The 21,827-nt window shown below is 41.7% G+C and overlaps 1 protein-coding gene across 12 annotated transcripts in view; it reads right to left on the bottom strand.

Moving 5' to 3' along the window:
- magi2a (membrane associated guanylate kinase, WW and PDZ domain containing 2a) overlaps positions 1-21,827 on the bottom strand; it is a 600,063-nt gene that overhangs the window by 181,182 nt on the left and 397,054 nt on the right. The window lies entirely within an intron of this gene.

Below are 21,827 nucleotides of genomic sequence, written 5' to 3'. Positions count from 1 at the left end.
ATTATCACCCACAGTCCCTGCCCATCAGTACATTATTTTTGGGATGCGGAGCCTAAATTATATGACTTTAAGCACTTGACTAATCTATCATGAGTAGGCTTCAGTTGAATAATCCGAGGCTCTGCCCTTCTTTGCCGGTTGCCAAAGATCATAAAAGACTAATAGTTTTGTGTCTCTGATAGTCAAATACATTTAAGCAACATTAAATAGATTGGAATAATTAGAAAAAAAAACAATTTAAATCATTTAAAACAGAGTAAAGCAAGCAAAGTACTTAAGTTTCTCCACAGAGCTGGCAATTCTGTTCAGATGAATGGACTCAATGTCCCTATACCAAGCATTTCTAGCATAATGCTGAGAGGCCTCTCTTCAGGGAACTGCTGTTACAGCAGTTGAGCTCAAAGGTGTGTCCAGCAACAGAGAGAACAGGCATCTAACGTGGATGGGCATGCAGGGAAGACCAAGACATTGTGAGGAGCTAATGGTCGACAACCAGTAATTTTCTTCAGATAAAATGACTTAACCCATTATATGATATATTTGTTTTCTTTAAGCTCATGACACTTCACAAAAATCCATAAGGGGATGAAGCAGATGGTGACAGTTAAAATAAGAGACACATGGATATTTCAATCTGTTTTCTTATAGATTATTAACACAACTAAAATTGATGATTAGTGTATTGCGTATTTATACGAATTAGTTTAGATATTTGTAAATATATCACTGGAACTAGTTTTTTTAAATGTAAAGTGATGAATAGATAGATAGATAGATACTTTATTGATCCCAAGGAAATTACAATCTCACAGTACACAGATATACAATATTAAAAGAGAAGTAAGAAATAATTTTTTTTAAAGTTACTTTAAAAATAAGATGAACAAGACTTAAAATCAAAGATTACATGACTTACAAGGTTTCCAAGTTCACACTGGTATGATGGTAGGGCAAGAATTACTGTAATATTCTACAGTAATGGGTGCACATTCACACTGTCCAGATTAGAAATGACAGTAGTATTGCACAGCAATGCACAGGGTTTCCGCGATAGAAGGGTGTGGTAAACAGAGGTTATTAACAGTTTAACAGGAGGGTGTCATCACTTCCCCAGCTATAGGTTGACTCATTATTTATTTATTTATTAATTTATGGGATGTGGGTGTTGCCAGCTAAGCCAGCATTTATTGCCCGTCCCTAGATGCCCTTGAGAAGGTGGTGATGAGCAGCCTTCTTGAACCGCTGCGGTCCCTGTGGTGTAGGTACACCCACAGTGCTGTTAAGGAGGGAATTCCATGATTTTGACCCAGCGACAATGAAGGAACAGCGATATGCTTCCAAGTCAGGATGGTGAGTGACTGGAGGGGGATTTCCAAGTGGTGGTGTTCCCAGGTATCTGCAGTTCTCATCTTCTAGATGGTAGTGGTCGTGGGTCTGGAAGGTGCTGCCTTTGGAAATTTGGTGTATCGTTGCAATGCATCTTGTAGATAGTACACACCGCTGCAGCTGTTTGTCGATGGTGGGGGGATTGGATGCTTGTGTTAGGGGTACCAGTCAAGTGGGCTGCCTTGTATTGGATGGTGTCCGGCTTCTTGAGTGAAGGTGGAACTGCACTCATCTAGGTGAGTGGCGAATATTCCATTACCCTCCTGACCTGAGACTTGTCGACGGTGGACAGGCTTTGGGAAGTCAGGAGGTGAGTTGCATGCCGCAGGATTCCTAGCCTTTGACTTGATCTGGTAGCCACGTTGTTTATATGGCTAGACCAGTTCAGTTTCCTGTCAATGGTAACGCCCAGGATGTTGATAGTGGGGGATTCAGTGATGATGATGTCACTGAATATCAAGGGACAATGGTTAGAGCCTCTCTTGTTGGAAATAGTCATTGCCTGTCACTTCCATGGCTCGAATGCTACTTGCCACTTGTCAGCCCAAGCCTGGATATTGTCCAGGTCCTGCTGCATTTGGGTATGAACTGCTTCACTATCTGAGGAGTCACAAATGGTGCAGAGCATCGTGCAGTCATCTGCAAGCATCCCCACTTCTGACCTTATGACGGAAGGAAGGTGATTGATGAAGCAGCTGAAGATGGTTGATCCTTGGACACTAGGATTATACAACCTAATGGCTGAGGGTAAGAATGAGCTTGTAGGAGTGTTGACAAAAATCAACATGAGTGTAATTACTTCTAATGTACACTTTATTCAACTAGCAGTCACCCCCACCCCAGAATTCATCCTAGCAGACAAAGTCAAATGAGCAAAACTTGGCTGAACATACTCCTGCCTTCATAGGCAGGTGCCAGGGAGGAGGAACAGTCAATGTCAGAAGGTCTGGACATGTGAGGCCCCTCTGTGGGGGCTGTACCACTTCTACTAGACAATCTAAGTACAAATAGGCAGGCTTGAGACAATCCACAGAAACATTGTCATACCTCCAAAGTCCAGTGTAAAAAACTTATTCCCCGCTTCCAACACGTGGAATGGGCTGTCACAAGGCGGCTGCAGGGGACCCTGATGTCCATCAGGATGCACAAACATATATTTTGTCTCCTGTAGACCCGGCAACAGGCATGGCTACAGCAGGCCTTACTGCATCGTGGGCACTGGAGCAAAAGTTTTAGTGCTGTCCATAAAAGCTGACCGCTGCTGTGGAATGGACCACAAGACCATGGATGTTGGAAGAAACTCTCCCAGCACCCGCAGGCATTGCCTGAAAATAAGTTCTGCAGAAGAGGACTGAAGGTCCACCTCAGGGGCTGTCTTCAGGCTGAACATGGCCCATGACAGGCTGTCCACCCAACAACAATCACTGAGGTATGCACGTAGAGAGGCTTTCATTGAACGGTGGACCCGCTCGCACAGACCGTCGGCCTGACGGTGATAAGCTGTGGTCTGGTGCAGATTCACCCCCAGATCATGGGCAACCACACACCAAAGTTCGAATGTACACTGCATCCCTCAGTCTAAAGAGATATCCGACAGAATGCTGAACACAGCGATCCACGAGCCAACAAGTGCTCACGCCACCTTCACGGCTAAAATGGACAACAGTGGCACTGCCTCTGGCCAATGTGTGGTCCTACCAACGATGGTGAGGAGGTGAGTAAACCTGCAGGATGGGGTCAACAGGTCATCCAAATCCACATTCATGTGGTCAACACACCTCTCAGGGACTGTGAAAGGAGCCGAAGGAGTCTTGGTGTGTCGATGCACCTTCACGCGTTGATATGCCAAACAAGCACCAACTGAGTCCTTGACATCCTTCTTAAGCCCGTGCTACACAAACTTTTCTGTCAGTAGCTTCTGTGATGCCCTCTAGCCTGGGTGAGAAAGCCCATGGACCACATTGAAAATGCACCACCGCCAGCTCACTGGCACAACTGGCCTGGGACGCCCTGTTGACGTGTCACATATCAGTGCAACACCACTGTCACCAAAAGCAATGTCCACCAATTTCAACCCTGTGTCTGCCGAACACAGTGCCTGCGGGCTTGGGTCTGAAACCTGGTCTGCCGCCATCTGAGCGTAGTCCATGCCCAAATGGACAGCACCAGTGAAGGACCAGAAAAGGCCACAAAGTTACGCTTTTCCATGACATGCTGGAGTCTGAAATAAAAGAAATATGGTGCTGTTCTCAAACAGACCAAGGTTCAGAGACCTTAGCCATGGCGAATGTTAGAGGCTTATGATCCACAAAAGCCATAAATGGAAAGCCCCCTAGAAGAAAATGAAAATGCTGCACTGCCAAGTACAGGCCGAGAAGCTCATGGTTGAACGTGTTGCACTTGGGCTTGCAGGGGCTAAGCTGACGGCTAAAAAGGACGAGAGATTGCCAAACACTGTTGACCAACTCCTCATGCACTATGCCAATTGCACAGTCTGATACGTCTGTGATGAGAGCGATTGGCGCATCTGGGAGGGGTTGTGCCAGCAGCATTGCATTAGACAATGCCTGCTTAGTATCCGAGAATGCCTTGGACTTTCCTCCATCCAGTCCATGATGTGCTCGGCTGTTTTACCCTTAAAGGCCTCATAGAGGGGGCGCATGAGCTGAGCCTCTTTAGGGACAAAACAATGATAAAAGTTCACCAAGCTGAAGAACTCTCCTGCAGAGCCTTAACGGTGACTAGCTAAGGGAAGGGCTTAACTGTCTCAACTTTAGCCAACAGGGGAACTGCCGCTGCTGCATTAGTGCAGTATCCAAAGAAATCGACCATGGACAGTCCAAAGTGGCACTTCGCCGGGTTGACAATAAGACCGTGCTGACTAAGGCGTTTCTAGGTAACAAACAGGAATGGCAAATCCCTGAGAACACTGTCCATGAGGTGCTGAAAGGTCTGGGCCATGTTGTTCTGCCTGAATGGTATTTGAAGGAACACAAACAAACCAAATGGTGTAATAACAGCGGTTTAAGGAATGTCACTTGGGTGAACAGGGACCTGGTGATAACTGCGAATGAGGTCCACCTTTGAGAAAATAATCTTCCCTGCCAGGTGGGCAGAGAAATCCTAGATGTGTGGGATCGAGTATCAGACAGGGGTCATGGTGTCATTGAGGTGGTGACAATTGCCACATGGACTGCTGGACTGCCAGATGATGCCCAGGTGCTCCATAGCATCAAACTCAGCTTTGGTGATGGCTAGCTTCTCTGGATCGAGGCACCTGGCACGGGCTTGAACGGGTGGGCCGATGGTGAGGATGTGGTGTTCCACCCTGTGTTTAGCGGCGGAGGAGAAGGTGGGCTTGGTCAGGTCTGGGAACTCAGCGAGGAGGCAGAGGAAGTCGTCAGAGGTGGAAAGGGCACTGGACAATTTTGAAGTGCCGATGGTGCAGAATGTGCTGGAGAGGGAATAGACAGTCTTAGTGTTGACGAGGCGCCGGTTCTGAACATCAAAGAGAAGGCTGCTGGCGCAGAGGAAGTCGGTTCCCAGCAGGGGTGTAGACACTGCCGACACCAAATTCCAGTGGAACTTCTGCCCGCCAAAGCACAACGCCATCTCATGCTACCAAAAGTCCGATGGCGCTGCCATTCGCAGCTTTGAGAGATGGTCCATATTGCCCAGTACATATGCCCAATTTAGAAGCGGACAGGATTCTCAGCTGAGCGCCCATGCCACAGAGGACATGGCGCCTGGGAACAGAGTCTGTAACGAACAACAAACTGCCTGACCTGCCAATGCCCATAGCATCTAAAGGGCACTGGCTGTTCCGTTTCCCAGCTCCTTGAATCCGCAAAGTGGGCAGCACTTCTTAGCTCTCAGCCCAAACCTCGCATGCACCGTTGTTGAGCTGCAGCGATTGTCACATGTTCAGGTGGCGGTGAGATGGTAAAGTCGTCCAGCCGCATGGTTGCATATGTTCTCTTGGTGACGGAAAAAACCTTGTCAGCCTCTATCATTCGAGCCAGAGGTCTTTGAGGGGAGAGCCAGCCAGAGTCCAATGTACCTCGCCTGGTAGTTGTTGTAGGAAAAGCTCTCTGAAGATGAAACACAGCTGATCTCCACCAAGGAAGGACAACATGTGGTTCATCAACTACGATGGCTTGGAGTCGCCTAAGCCAGGCAGTGAGAGGAGCCGACAGGCATGCTCAGATTCCGAAAGTACGAAAGTCTCTGGAAGGAGTTGCTGAAGAGTCTTAATACCTGCCAACTTCCAAAGGGTGCTGTAGGATACTCATCACCCTGGTTGTCGTAGAGCTGTCTAACGCTGCAACAACATAGTAATATTTTGTGTCGTCTTGCGAGATTCCCCACACTGCCAATGACCTCTGCCTGAGCAAACCAAATGGCGGCATATTCCTGCCAGAATTCAGGGTGCTTGAGAGCAGCAGCATTTGCAGTCATGATCGTAAAATGGGTGAAATCAGTGATTTGGTCATTTGGGTCACCAATGTAGGAGGGTTGACAAAAATCAACATGAGTGTAATTACTTCTAACGCACACTTAATTCAACTGGCAAACAAATGGTACACGTTGTATATACGTAAGAAAAAACCCTGCCCCCAAAACCTAATGATGTACATTGCAACATATGCGGTGAATGCAAGCCTTAACAGGCCAGGTGAATTCTACTTAATGAAATTAATGAGTCCCTACAACTTCATATACTTCTCTTTGGAGCAACGCAGTTGTCTTAGACTAATACTGACAGTGCTCCGCTGTTTTGCCAAGGTGACAAGGTGAGAAACATTGTCCAGAATTGCCAGAATTTTCTGGAGGGTCCTTTCCTCTATCACAACCTCCAGTATGTCCAGTTTGACTCCTATAACAGGGTCAGCCTTTCTAATCAGATTATTGAGTCTGTTGGCATCACCCATTTTGATGCTACTGTCCCAGCACACCACCACATAGAAGAATATCAAGATTGATGAATATTCACACAAACTGGCACAAAAGTTATGTTTTTGTTGGCGATGAGTGAGGACAGGCACTATTTACTGAAACAAAACAATAAACAAGTAAAAGATGTGAACAAAGTGAATTTAAGAAAAATGCAAAAAAAACTCCACCCAGAGGTTATATATTATTTTTCTTCAAACTTATATTTTAGCACATGAGTTTTCCACCAAAGGCTTTGCTCAAGATAGTCAGATCTAACGAGTGTAGCTCCAATCAGACAGATGGATTGTGTTCTTACAGAATTTTCCAATAATTCTTTCACCTGAATGTTGGAAGGAAGATAAGTTCAAGTTGCAGCCAGCCAAGAAGAAAAGCACAGGATTGCATTGTTTTAATTCATTGCATCCACTGTTACTGAGGCTTCTCCTTCCTTCAAATTAAATTAAAATAACATGCTCAAGCTAAATTAATGCAAAATACCTTCAAGTATCATTTCAGGAGCTGCAATAGCATGCCACTTCTGACAATGCAATTTTCTAATCAGGGAATGGCAGAACTCCAAAGTGAAAGCAACTCATTTCAGTTCATATCTTTACTGTATACTGCAAACTAACATTTCATGTTTGGTTCTGCATTTCACATACTGGTCATTAAAACAGTAAGCTGTTTCTTTTATTATGGAATAGCAATACTGCCACCAGACAAGACGATAAACTCATTTCATGTCACTTGAGAATTAGACAGCATCTGCCAAAACATCTTTTACTTGATCATTTACTGCTGTCAGTGAAAGGAAGCTTTACATCCTTTAAATGGAAAAGACATGACTGGTCTCTAGGGTGATGTGCAAGGAAAATATTACACATATTTCAGGCAACCAAGTTGTTCTAATATGGATCATTTCATGTAGAAATGAAGCAGATGGAAAGTTCTCTGACGATATTTATTCATGTTTTTCTACAATAAAGAAAGGTTGTGCCTTCAAGAGTTCATTAACATGTTAAGTTGCAAATTAATGCAATGTTTATATGTTGTTTTTACCTGTATCTCAAGGTGTCAACAAAATAGCATTATCATGAAATCCACACATTGAATTATCTTCTCATTCATCCAGATCTGGAAATATATGTGAGTGTACCACAGATGGAATCACAATCAGATTTACTATCTCTGACATTTGTTGCTTTGAGGCAGCAATACAGTGCAATACATAAAATATCCATAAATTTTCAAATTATTCTGAATAAGTTCTATTTAATTTATTCCCTCCAACAATTCCAATTTATTATTTCTTCTATTTTTCCATCTGATCAAGATAGCACTGAGCTGTGAACTCATCGAAGTCATGGTTCCAACTTCGTTGTTTCTTTTAAGTTTGTACGGATGGTTCGTGGGACAAAGACAAGAGTAAGGAGTCAGATTTGTGTTGAAGGACAGGAATGTGTGGAGTTAGAAGTCAGATAAGGATTAAGAGACAAGGTGTGGTTGTCTTTCCAGCAGAAGTGGTTGAGGCAGGTTCTATGTCGTCGTTTAAAATTAAATTGGATAGATATATGGACAGGAAAGGAATGGAGGGTTATGGGCTGAGTGCAGGTCGGTGGGACTAGGATAGGGTAAGAGTTTGGCATGGACTAGAAGGGCCGAGATGGTCTGTTTCCGTGCTGTAATTGTTATATGGTTATATGGTTATATGGTGTGGGGAGTTAGAGGTCAAGCCAAAGTCTAGGTCGCCGCTCCACATTCCATGCTTAAAGGCCAGCAACGTGGACAGGTAACAAAGGACATCCAAAGTCTCGGCCGTCGCTGTGTGTTTGAAAGCCAGCAATGAAGACATGGGACAAATAACATCTGGAGTCTAGAACTCCTTTCCAGGCCTGAAGGTCAACAACATGGACTGGTGATGAAAGACATTCAGAGTATAGACTGCTGTCCGATATGGACAGGTGATGAGAGACCTGCATGGATATAGGGCTCTCAGTTATCCATGTCAGCAGGAGGCAAGAGGCTACTCATTGGAACCTGAAGTTCGAGTCAGGATTTCAGGGTCCTGTCATTGTCTAGTACAGTAGCTGATACCGAAATGCAAAGGTCGATTGAAAGTCTAAAAATTGAACCCCAATGGCGAAGCCTGGAGTCTGGAGGCCTGAAGGACTGTCAGTTTGAGTGGCTGGGGCAAGGAAGGAAAGGGGCTTGCTTGCTGTTGTCCTTTTGTTGCTTGTTGTGTTCCGTGTTGTTCCACTGAGCATCGTGGGCATGGTATGTTGGCACTGCAGTGTGTGTGTGTGTGTTGTTAACACAAACATACATTTCACTGTATGTTTCAATATATACGTGATAAATAAACCTGATTCTGAATCTAATATATTACATATAGCAATTTCATATGTTGTTTCCTTTTTTCCGATTTACTTAAATTTAGAAAATGATATTCAAATGTCTGATACTCCTCACTAATGCTTCAGGATGATTAGTTTCTCCGCTGCTCACGTTAAGGACATACATCATGTTAGGATACAATTTTAAACAAATATTTGTTAAAGCAAGGTCACTTTATTTACTTTCTTAAAAACAATTGTACAATTTTTTATTATTAATGTGTTTCTAACATTAATGCTATCTAGCAATCTTTATAATGGAATTCTCTCAATCCGTAAATTTGAAATGCACCCACTGAATGTTTTATTTTAGGAATAGGAAGCATTGAACAACCTCTCCAGCGAAATACATTCTCACTTCTACTTACAAAGCAGACACTTTAATGAGAGTCAACACTTACTCATACAGTAACTGTTACAGGACTAATTCAAAAACATGGCCTATTTAGTTTTGGTATATGAAATAGTAATAATTCGAGCTTGTCATATTTATCACAGTAAAACTTTTGTTATCAATGGCCTGCTTCTAAGGCTACAATATGTACAGTATATGAAGATACAAGTTGAGGGGGCAGGGCTTTGGGGTTCTAACATTTAACTGTCATTCATTCTTTGGGGCACGCCTCTGTTTTCATGGATGGCTGCAAAGAAAAAGCATTTCAGGATGTATATTTGTATACATTTCTCTGACATTAACCATGCCTTTAAAACCTTTAAGTATTTCTAGAGCTATAGCTACCAAAGTGAAAATGCATTCATTTCATCTAAATCACTTTCACAGTAACACTGTGTTTTAAAAGCTTTGTCTGCGTGTCTCACAGTACATTACACAGTGCGGATAAACTATAATTTACTTTGGAACATAACATTTAACTAAATTTTACACATGCATGTCAGAAGTGCTGGTATGACATTCATCATCAAAATAGTAACTTATTGCCAATCAAAGTTTTGATTATAGATGAATTAATAGCGTATAAAGCTATAAAACTAGACACTGTGGAAAAAGGAAGCTAATGGCAATAATTATAGTGCAAGCAGAGAAAGATATTAAAATTTTAATATCCAACTTATGGGAGAGAAGATTATGCAGTTTCATGTAAAGGAATTTGCTGTATTCAATCTACAATTACAACACTGATGTCAGAGTAACTGGAAAAAAATCAAATAAAGAATAAATTTGAGCATGTATTTTATTCATGTACAAAATTAATTTATAGCAATTGTGGCTAATATTATAAAAAGTAAGAAAAATAGAGGGGAACAGGGAAACCAATAGCCTTCAAATCAACAAAGAAGCAATTTTAGAGAAATCAAGGGACTAAATCCTGACAAATCCTTTGGACCTGATGCTCTGCATCTATAGCTTTTAATAGTGGCTACCTTGTGATGTACTAAAAATCTCTAACTATTTTAGAACAGTTACAGTAGATAGTATTCATAACATTACTATTTAAGAAAGAATACCCAGACAAAATAGAGGAACAGCAGTCTTTATTTTACTTTATTTAGAGATATAGCAGGGTAACAGTGCTTCCAGGCCAGGGAGCCTATAATGCCCAATTACACCCATGAGACCAATGAACCTACTAATCCACACATCTTTGGAATGTGGGAGGAAACTGGAGCACCCAGAAGAGACTCATGTGGTCATGCAGGAGAATATACAAACTTGGTACAGACAGTGGCAGGAATTGAAACCAGGTCACTGGTGCTGTAAAGCAATGCACTAACTACTATGCTACCATGCTGCCTTGACATCTGTTGTCAAAAATGTTTAGCACATCATTAAGAGTGCAGTAGCAAAGCACTTAAAAATAGAATGATTAGAAAGATAAGCATAGTCTTATGAAGGGAAAACTAGTTGGCAAATTTTACATCTTTTATGAAGGTGTAAACTTGCAGCTTCACCTTCTGCATCTCCTCAACCACCAAACTCAGGTCACTTGTTTGAATGTTTCCTAGTTTCTCACCATATAATTTTTTTTTTTTCAGTTTTTCTTACAGTATTCTTCACCTTTCATCCCCTTGTGCACTTATTCCATCCGGCTCTATCCCTTTATAGACTATTCCTTTCTCAACTTTATTTTCCTATCTACTTTCATATCTTCACTTAACTGATAAAAACCCTAAACTGATTTCCATGATGACAACCTAAAAAAGTATCTTTTAACTTTGCTTTTTTGTTTTATGTTCCTTATCCAATGTTTTGTCTAGACTGACAGCTCTGTGGACATTATATGCAACAACCCTATAAAATACTCTTTGAAAACAGAGAAATACTTGCATGACTCTTTTCATGATCCATGAATTTTGAGGTGCTGTGTTGTCAACTGTAAGCACAATGTCTCCTGGGAGGAAACTGCATTTTATACCTGACCACTCTGACATTCCTGCAGCTGTGGTAAATACTCCTTGACCCACCATTCCTAAAACAAGTTTGAAATGTAATGGACTTGCTTCCATCTACAACAAGCATAAATGTCTTCCTTTTGGAACTCTTCTGGTGGTAAGGATGGTGAGGTCTTCAGAAGCAACAGATGATTGGGTGCAGGTACTTCCAAATCATTGAGATCAAGAGGATACTTCAGTAACTGGATGACCATTGATAATAGCCTCTACTTCACAAAAGACTGTATGGAAGCAATCTTCATCAAGATCCTGTACCTTCATGATGGACTAGAGGACTTTTCACACAGACCTGATCAATCTCTCCCATGTTCCTTCGTGATGTGAACCAGCTTGTTGCGGTGGTGGTGGGGGAGGGGGGGGTGTGTGGGAAAAACCCCCTTAATTCCTTTTTGAAGAAGGGCATCACTGATCTGAATGATTCCACTTCTCAATGGGTTCTTGCAACTCATGCTGAGCTCCAACAAAGTTTGTCGCATTATCAGACTTCAGTATACAAACCTGTCCTCGTGTTGCTATAAAGCATTTAAGCACATTAACAAAGGAATCTGCATCTTAAGAAGATGCCTCTTCAATGTAAATCGTTTGTATAGCTAGATAGGTAAATATGAACCCACACTTCTTCACTATGTAGTCCACTCCCACATGTGTGAATGGAGGTTCACCTGGAGAGATGCTGTCCAGAGGTAGATCTCCCACGTGCTGGCATCCTGAAGCTGCATGCAACCATTGACAAACAACACACTTAGACAAGACACTATTAGTCCAGAACACTTGAGCCCTGAAGCTGCATCTGCAACTCCTTCCTCCACAATGTGTCCATACAGCTTGCCACTGTAGCAGTGTGAGCTCCATACAAGGGATGAAAAGTGACTTCAATGGAGTTACCCTGGATTTTCCCATGATAAAAGCACTGCGCACCTCAGGGTACAAGTTGTGCAACGATAGGTAGGTCACTGTTCTATAGCCATCTTTGCTTGCCTCTGTAAAGTGGTGTAACTGTGCGGCAATAACTTCTACAAAATCTAGGGTTTCCAAACATCTAACAACATTTAAGTCTTCCAATTGGCAGAGTTCTTCCAGCCAGCTTGTCCACTCATAAACAACTGATGTAGGTATAGTGTCATCCTGGCCAAGTCCTTTCTTACACGGATCTTGTACGATCTTCTTAGCAGATTAACAGCACCCGGACTCAAGATTATTAAAGGATAATCTTTGACCATGATATTAAGCTTGAAAGTATCAGACTGAATGCACCATTACACACCCAGTACTCCCTCCACCAACAGGAATATCTTGATCCAAATCCTTCATGTCTTTCTCTCTTTGCTCTTTTTGTATCACAGATAGGACAGTCTATTGCTTATCCACTTTGTGAGTTGAAAGCTGCCTTTAGCACAAATAGATACAAGGTCATGATAGAAAACCACTGCTTCTTCCTCAAAGGATACTGACACAAGAAAGTCATGAACAGAGAAGCAATGCAAAATCTTATCCACCATCTTGCGGCTGAAATGTTCTTCATTGTCTTCTGTGCATATTGTAAGAGCGAAATTGGCACAGCTTGGTGACAAAGTTGCTCCAAAAAGATGTACCATTATTCTAAAGGCCACCAGAGAAACCTCAGCAGATCTGCATCTTCTGCTGGTACTTTAACATGATGAAACATTGATTCAATATCTGCCATGATAATCACTTTTTTTTCTGAACCTGGTTATGATTCCAATCAGTGAGCTAGTAAGATCTGGCCCAGCAAAAGCTGAGCATGACGTAATATGTACTGTAAGATTGTTGACAGTCAAACACAATATGAAGTTTCTCTTTTCTGGGGTGGTAAACACCATGATGTGCAATATACCACACTTCTTCATCAGCACACACAAAATGCTGGAGGAACATTTTGTATGTGTTGCTCAGATTTCCAGCATCTGCAGATTTTCTCTTGTTTGTGTTTTACACTTTTCCATCACTGTGTTCTAGCTCCTCTACTGGCTCTCTTTCAGCCTAATTTTTGGAGATGACATCCTTCATGAAAGCTGTGTAGTTAGTGTGAAATGACAAATCCTTCTTAAACTTCTTCCTTAGATTTAGAACACGCTATTCTGCAATCTTCCTATTATTTGGCATGCTAACTACCTTCTTTCTCAAAGGTAAATTAATCTGATAATGGTCATTGACCAGTTGTGCAGAATTTGCAATCAGCTCCATGAACTTGTGATCTTCTCTTGACAAACCAGTTTGTTCATTCTGATGACATTCAGTGAAGTCTGTCTTAAATTGCTGCTGCCAAAGCTCATTCAAGTTCAAAACTGAGATCTTGCTTACTGTCAGCTCAGGCTGAGCACAATCTCTTTCATTACCAATGTCTCCTTTCAGTGGTCCATTCACAGTCCAACCCAACATTGTTCTAATTGCATAGAGTCAATCGTTAACATTGTGAGCCACTTGCAACAGCTTGAATGCTGTAGGCACATTTGTCATTATCAGCAGCTCAGTTTCTGAACCAATCTCTGGCAAATGGACATGTTTTAGGTGAGACCATTCCTGGAGCTCCCTCTGTTGGGGAATGTTCTGTTTGTGGACAGGCATACTTTCCTGCATATAGATTTCAGGTAGTTCACACAGTTTTCACTATCTAAGCCAGTCACTTCCAAACCTGAAACAATGTAGCTACTCACAATCTTCTCTTGATCCATGATGCTTAAGAGAATGTGTGTCCTTTTTTCTGTGAGATTGAGCTTGTACATGAGGCCCACTGTGCAGAACACTGTTGTACTTCATTGATCTGGAAAAGTTTAAATCACCACAATCTTGTTACCTTTCTTAGACTTCACCTGTACTGGAACTGAGAAGTTTACAATTATGATCTCCAGCCCCTGTAAGAGCATTAGATACCAGGGCACTAATCATTGCGACATCTGATTCTTTCACAGCTTGTTTTAATTTTGCATCCTTTTCATTAGGGTGAATATGAAGTATGCTGAGATGCTTGCCATTGCATACCTTGCCATTGGCAAAACTGCTTCCTTTAGCTTTATAATGAAGTTGTGTCTTAGTTTTGTTCACGCTTTTGCTTATTGGAGGTAGTGTAGCATCCTGTATATTCCAAAAATTAGGGTCCGTAGCAATCTTTATTTACCCTTCAATAAAATCAACAATGTCAGTGGAAGTAGTCTTATGGTTGTGCCTGTCTTGCAGTTCACAGACCACTGTTCTCAATGTATTCCTAAGGATATAGGGCAATTTCTTTACAATAAATGACATACAAGCACATGTCCAGCACTTCTTCCATGGCATTACAATAGCCTCGAAGAAGACTAACGCTGGAGAGCTTTCATGTCTTCAGCTTTGATAGGTACCCAAGAAACAGCCTTTTGCATGTAGGCGGATGCAATTTCCTGTTCATGATTAAAATGTTCCTGCAGTAAAGCCTTAGCCTTTAGATCCACTTTCTTGTGGTCAGCATGCTGGCAACTTCCAACAAGTTCTCTAGGGTGACCTGTAGTGTACAGTTCAAGGATGTAGAGGCAGTCACCACAGTTGTCAGTCTGGCCTTCAACACTATTTTCAAAAGCCCTTATGAATGCATAATAGATCTCCATCGAAGATTTGAATTTCTGTTTTAGGCAAAGATGAAATGTGTTGCTGTTGTACCAATAAGGTTGCCATTTCATTTTGCTCCGTTATAATATCAACAGTACTATTTTAAAACTCTGTCATCTAAAACAGGAGTGTTTCTATGCTGTAAATTAACGTGTTCATGAGCACTTTGAGCCGTTGGATATGACACATGTTCAGAGTGTCACATTAGTACAGGCTGAGAGTAAACTCTTTGAACTACATCTGAGGTCTTGTTCATGTTCCACAAACATTTGAGAAACAAATGAATCAACATTCACTTTGAATGTTTTTATTTTCCTCTTGCTCTTCCAGAGCAGGTTTGTCCTTCAATAATTGTTGCCTTGTGATTCATGCAGCTAAATCATCCTCGATTTTAATGCGTGCAGAGGAGGTATTAGATACAGATGATTCTCTGCCTGCAGCAGATCTTGGAGCACTGACATTTGACACTGCTATTTGGGTTTACGTCATCCTGTGGGTCCTCTGCTATATGCGTAGTCAAAACACACTGTGGAATTTGAGAAACATTGTCTGATGGAAAGCGAGACACATTTTCACTTGTTTCCCATAAAATCTTTAATTGATGGTATTAAACCTTCAATTTTATTCACATTTGTTTTCAAATCCTTTTGAAGACTTTTGATTATACCCACTAAAGCTTTCAAAGTAAGTTTAATTTGCCTTTTGCCAGCCTTGAAATGAGGGTTGCTGACGTCAGTTGCATACTTTAATTCACTCATGTCATTTTCTCTTTATCGTGCCACTCACAATTAACTCTTTGTTTGCCAGAAACACTGGCGATATTCTGTTTAATAAACGTAATCAACGAACAAACTGTATGCACATCCGCAGTGCTTAAACCATGCCAACAGCCTTCAACTTCGAATATTGCCACCAGCATATTTCAGCACTTTAATAAAGCAAAGCGATGCACCCTCAAACTAACATCACATGATCAAGCAACAGTCCCCAATGGACAGGCAGTGCTGACCATTCAAAACTAGGTACAAAGCACAAACACACAGCTTGAATCTACAAGAGGCTGTTTACTTGCCACATGCTGTGGGGGCCGCAATTCCAATTTTGCCAACAGGCCCATGCAATCCTTTGCCATCACCTGGTGCTCATTTTTTATAACTATTTTTGTTGTTGTTGAAATGTAGTGGATACTTGAAAGCAAACCACAATTGCTCAGAGTTGGGGGTTCATACCGTATGATGCACTTCCAAAGTAACGAATTTTCAAATCGAAAAATGTACATTTGATCCTTTATTATGAAACCAGCAAAGATGAACAATTTTGTAGTGATACAAACTAATAAAACTGAATTAACAATCTAGTGAAATAAGTGTTCTAATAACAATACAATGGACTAATTAACGATTGATACTCTGTATAAGCGATCTTAGTGTAATAGAGAAATTGACGTAACTAGCAGTCAACAAAAAATATCATCCTAGGCTCACCCTTAGATCTAACTATACTAAACTGAACTTAAAGACAAAACATGAATATGTAGCTATACTCATTTGCTTACCACACCTCAAACCACCTGACAAATTACCCTTGGTAAACTCGCAAAACAAAATAAAATACAGACAGAAAAAAACAGATACATGGTTCCTATAACATTTACAGCTGGGTTGTACAGTGCAGATGTAATATGGTTTATACCATTCACTTTTAGGAATGGCTGAAACTGTTCCATCACAAACTGTGGCCCATTGTCACTGACTAAGTGTTCAGGAACACCAGACATTGTGAAGAGGCTCTCAACACATTCACTGTCTGCAAGGCTGTAGTGGAGGTTATTGGGAATACTTCTGATCACTTGGTAGCTGCATCCACTACTAATAAGAGATTTATGCACTATCTTGATGTTTTGGAGATGTCCTTTGCCATCCTTATAAGTAACAATGATGTCATCCAGGTAACACAGAGTGCCTGGTCAGCCTTGCAGCGCCTGGTCCATAGCTTTTTGCCAGGGTGCAGGCCAGATTCTACTCCAAAAGTAAGTCTATTATAGTGATAAAGCCCTTTATGAGTGTTTATAGTGAGAAATACTTTGGACTCTTCTTCCATCTCTATTTGTAGATTGGCTTCAGCTAAGTCCACTTTATTGAAGTGTTTCCCTCCAGAAAGGTTTGCAAACATATCCTCTGTTTTGGGTAGAGGGTATAGATCTACTTTCAGTATAGGATTGATGGAGACATCACCATGGATCCTGACAGATCCATTCTACTTAGCTACTGAGACCACTGACATGCCCATGGTCTCCATTCAATCTTGGAAAGAATTCCATCAGCCTCCATGTGACCTAGATCACTGGCTACTTTATCATGGATGGTATAAGGAACTGGACAGGCTTTGCAAAACTTGGGTACAGCGTTTTCATTTAACATTATTTTACCCTTGATAGGTTTGAGTTTTTCAATGCCATCCTTGAACACTGCTATGGCATCATCTGGCACCTTTCTTAATTTGTTTTCATTTGGCTTCCTTGCAGGGGATGTGGCATGCAAATGATGGATGGATCTGCAATCAAGTTGTAGTTATCTCAGCCAATCATGTCCCTACAATGCTGGCCCTCCTGTTTTGACTACTTGTTGCAGCAGTCCAGGAGAGGAGACACATGGCAACACACATAAAAGTTGCTGGTGAACGCAGCAGGCCAGGCAGCACCTCTAGGAAGAGGTACAGTCGACATTTCGGGCCGAGACCCGTGGCACCCATGCTGGGCTGGGGGCTGACCCCTCCTGTCGGAGCTGCCCTCCAATGTTCGATCGGTGGAATAGCAAGCTGCATGTCGTATGTGTGTGGGCGTGTATACGTATGTTCGTCTGTGTAATGCTGAGAACTGCTTGTTTTTGCCGAAAACACCCATGCACCATCAATTTACAGGACAAATCACAAAGGGACTTAGGCTATATATATTTTTTGCATGGCTGTATGTTTACTTGCTGTCTTAATTGTGCTCTTTGTGCCTAGTGTTGTGTATGACTGTTGGTACTGTGTTTTGCACCTTGGCCCCAGAGGAACACTGTTTCATTTGACTGTATTCATGGATATTCATGGATGGTTGAATGATAATTAAACTTGAACTTGAACTTAATTCATAGATGCATTCAGGATAACTTTGGATAGCAATATGTTTTGGATCCAACTGAGAATTGTGAATCTGGTAATGTATAATAAGGAGGGTTTAGTAAATGATTTGAGAATAAAAGATCCTCTGGGAAGTACTGATTACAGCATGAAACAATTTAATATTCAGCTTGAGAGTGAGACAGTCAAAGAAATAATTCATGGCTTCCAGCAAAACTATGTCGTAATGAGGAGGAATAATTCTAAGAGGGGAATTAAACAACCACAGCTTACTAGGGAAATTAAGGAGTGCCGCCCCCCCCCCCCCACACACACACACACACACAATGCTGGAAGAACTCAGCAGGTCAGGCAACATCTATGAAAATGAGCAAACAGTCAACAAATGAATTAAGGACCATACCAAGTTGCAGATGAAGGTTACCTGAAGATCAGAGAAATTCAGGTTTTGGCAAAGGATAACTGATAAAAACCAAGAGAAATTTAGAGGACAAAATAATGAAAAATATAAAAAGCAAAAACTGATAATTTGAGCTTCTTCCGGTATACAAAAATGATGAGAGATCAAAGTCAATATAATTCCCTTAAAAAAGGAGGTGGGGAAATTGTTACAGCAACAAGGAAATGGCAGAAGTGTTAAACATATTTTGCATCAATCTTTAAGATAAAACATAATATAGACATCCTGATAATACTAAAACAACCATGGGAGGAATTAATTACCATCGCATCTGTAGAGAATTAACATTGGGAAACTAATTTGAGGAGAAGATGGCGCGACACAGTGCGCGCGGCCGTTCCGAATGAATATCTATTATTGTAACTAGGGGGCCGTGCACAATCCAGATTTGATGGAGACAGCCGTGAGAAGTGCAGAGGAACATCTGGAGTAACTTCTGAAATGCCTGCTTCGCTGCTGCTGCTACTGTGAGATCGAGAATCTCTGGAGACGAAGGTCCCAAATCCTCGGCTTTGCCTATCGCCTGTTGCTGGGGCCGGGGTCGAAGCGCTCGGCAGAGATGGTGCTCGGTGCTCGGTGTCAAAGAGGTGGTCGGAGGCTCGGAGTTTTCGGACGGACTCGGAGTTGGACTGTGGTCGGATGCTTCCAGGATGCTGCATCGGCAAGTTGGCAGTGCTGGAGGTTTACCATCTGTGTGAGATGATGGGACATTCAAGAGACTTTGAGACTTTTGCTGTGCCATGGTCTGTTCTTAACAAATTACGATATTGCTTTGCACTGTTGTAACTATATGTTATAATTATGTGTTTTTTGTTAGTTTTTAAGTCGGTTTGTCATGTGTTTTCATGATAACATTCTGGAAAAACATTGTATCATTTCTTAATGCATGCATCACTAAATGACAATAAAAGGGGACTGTGTGTCCTCATAATCATAATGACACTGAAGGTAACTAGTCCCTTAGACCTAGAGAAATGACAACAGAAATTGTGGATGCATTGATTGCATTTTTTCAAAAATCTTTTGTTTTTGAAGTAGCAAAGGATTGGAAAATTGAGCTTACTCATAAAGAATGGGAGACAGTAAGTAGGTAACTAGGCAGGTTCGCGTCAAGGCCATGATTGAAGAATTGTTAGATTCAATTATTAAGGAGGTAACAGCAAAACACATGGATAGTTATAATCTGATTAAGCAGAGTCAGCATAGATTCATGAAGGGAAAATCATGCATGACAAATTTATTAGAGTTCCTTGAGGAAGTGTCAGCCAGAAGGGAAAGATCAGATGTAATATATATTTAGATTTTCAAAAGGGGGTTAACAAGATACTGTGCAGAAGTGTAATTCACAGGGTATGAATTCATGGAATATATCCATATGAACGCAGGATTGGTTAACTAGCAGGAGATAGCGATTAGGAATTTCCAGGTTAGTATATTGTAACCGGAGGGGTGTTGCAGGGATCAGTGTTGGGAGTGCTGCCATTTATAACATGTACTAATAACTTCAAATAAGGACACAAATGCACTATAACCAAATTTGACAATGCTACCAAAGTAGGAAGGGAAATTGTGAAAGGATGAAGACTGATTACAAAGACTAATAGGTTGGGTGAGTGGACAAAAGTCTGTCGTCTTCTTCTCAGGCACTCTTTCATGTTCCATACCAGTTTTGTTGGCTCTGAAGCAGTCCCTTGAGATCAATAATAACCTGCTTTGTATATCCTGAGGTAACTAATGTGACCAATGTGAGAATTAAAGATACTCCCACACAGGGATCAGGTGGTGTTGAAGGAAGTGACTAGGTAATTGGTGAGGTGAGAGTTAGCTCCTTCTGCTGCTTATAAAAGGCTTCTAGCCGCAGTATTCCTGAAACCATTCTGAATGCTCCTACTCCACTCAGAATGATCGTGGGCCAGAGATTTCTAGGATTCAGGGGAATATTAGATTTTCTCACAAAAACTTTAAGCATATCATTGCTTAATTTTTCCTCTCTCTAGTTGTTTTTTTTAAACTTTATAGAGCTTATAATAGGTTTCAAGAATCTAAAATTCAGCATGTTACAACGTCAAACAAGAAAAAATCTGCAGATGCTGGAAATCAAAGGAATATACACAAAATGCTGGAGGAACTCAGCAGGTTTGGCAGCATCTACAGAAAAGAGTAAACAGTCGACATTTCCGACTGAGACACTTCATCAGGACTTGTGTGTGTTCCTTTAATTTCCAGCATTTGCAGATTTTTTCCTCTTCTTTGTGATGTTTACAATGTGGTAAGCAACTGAGTGTAATTAAGGTCAGACTGCTGGACTGACCAGAGGATACTGATTAATATGTTTGTTCTTCCAGTGAATTTGGAGGAAGTTTTAGAGGTACCTGTTGTAGATAATCCTAGTCTGTTGGAGGATGGGAATCACAGCTGCATCTCAGACTGTGAGTTTTGTGCCAGGTGTGGTAGCTTGATCTTTAAATACCCATTTCCTCAATTCCACATTTTCCAGCTCCAATTACGGGTCTTTGATTTAAAATGTTAACTTTTTTTTCCCCATATACGGTGCTTCCCTCGATGAGTAAGGCATTCATTCATCTCTACTTAAGATGGTGCCGAGCTGCAGTCTCCATTGAGATCATGGCTCAGACTTGGGTTTGCATGGATGGTTTTGAGGACAGGGAGGGGAGTTAGGGGTCAGGTTAGGATTTAGAGGCAGTGAGGCAAGGAATTAAAGGTCAGATTACAGTTTAGGGACAAGGATTTGGACAGAGTTAGAGGTCAGGCCTCCGGTCTACATTGTGTATTTGAAGACCAATAATGTGGACAGTTAACAAAGGACATCCAGAGTTGATGCCACTGCTCCACGCTTGAAAGGCCAGTGATGCGGACCCTGGGACGAAAGAAATCCAGAGTCCAGAAATCCGCTCTGTGCTCAAAGGCTAGTGATGTGGACATGGGACAAAGGACAGCTGGAAGTTGTCAAAGGTCAGTGATGTAGAGATGGAGATGAAAGGCATCCATGGTTGTCGTGCTGTCCCATGTTGGTGCATATCTATGTGAGTAGGAAGCACAAGGATCGGTCAGGCGATGCAGTCGGAGTTCGAGCTGTGGTAGTCCCGTCATTGGCAATCCAGAAGATTGAAGCCTGAAGGCTGATCGAAAGTCCTGAAGTTGCAGCCTAATGGTTGAAGCTTCGAGGCCGGGAGGCCTTTTCTGGAGTTGGAGGACTGTCCACGTATGTTGATGGGAGGGAGGGAAGGAAAGAGAAAACTGCTTATTTTGTTGCTGTTGTTTTGCTGCCTACGCATTCCATTTCATTCTTGTATGTTGTTCTGCCAAGCATTGTGGGCATGCTATGTTGGCACTGGAATGTATGACAATACTTGCCCCCAACACATCCTCAGAATGATGTTTGTTAACACACAAACAACACATCGCTTCATTGTACGTGATAAATCTGAATATGAATGTTTCCAACATTTTCTGGGGGCATTTTAGCATTATTTGTTATTTGATGGTCAGATTGGGCC

This window comes from Mobula hypostoma, chromosome 20 (genome assembly GCF_963921235.1).
Source record: "Mobula hypostoma chromosome 20, sMobHyp1.1, whole genome shotgun sequence".
NCBI classification, from domain to species: Eukaryota; Metazoa; Chordata; class Chondrichthyes; order Myliobatiformes; family Myliobatidae; genus Mobula; species Mobula hypostoma.
Note: the sequence above shows the minus strand (reverse complement) of the source record. Positions and strands in the feature narration are given on the sequence as shown.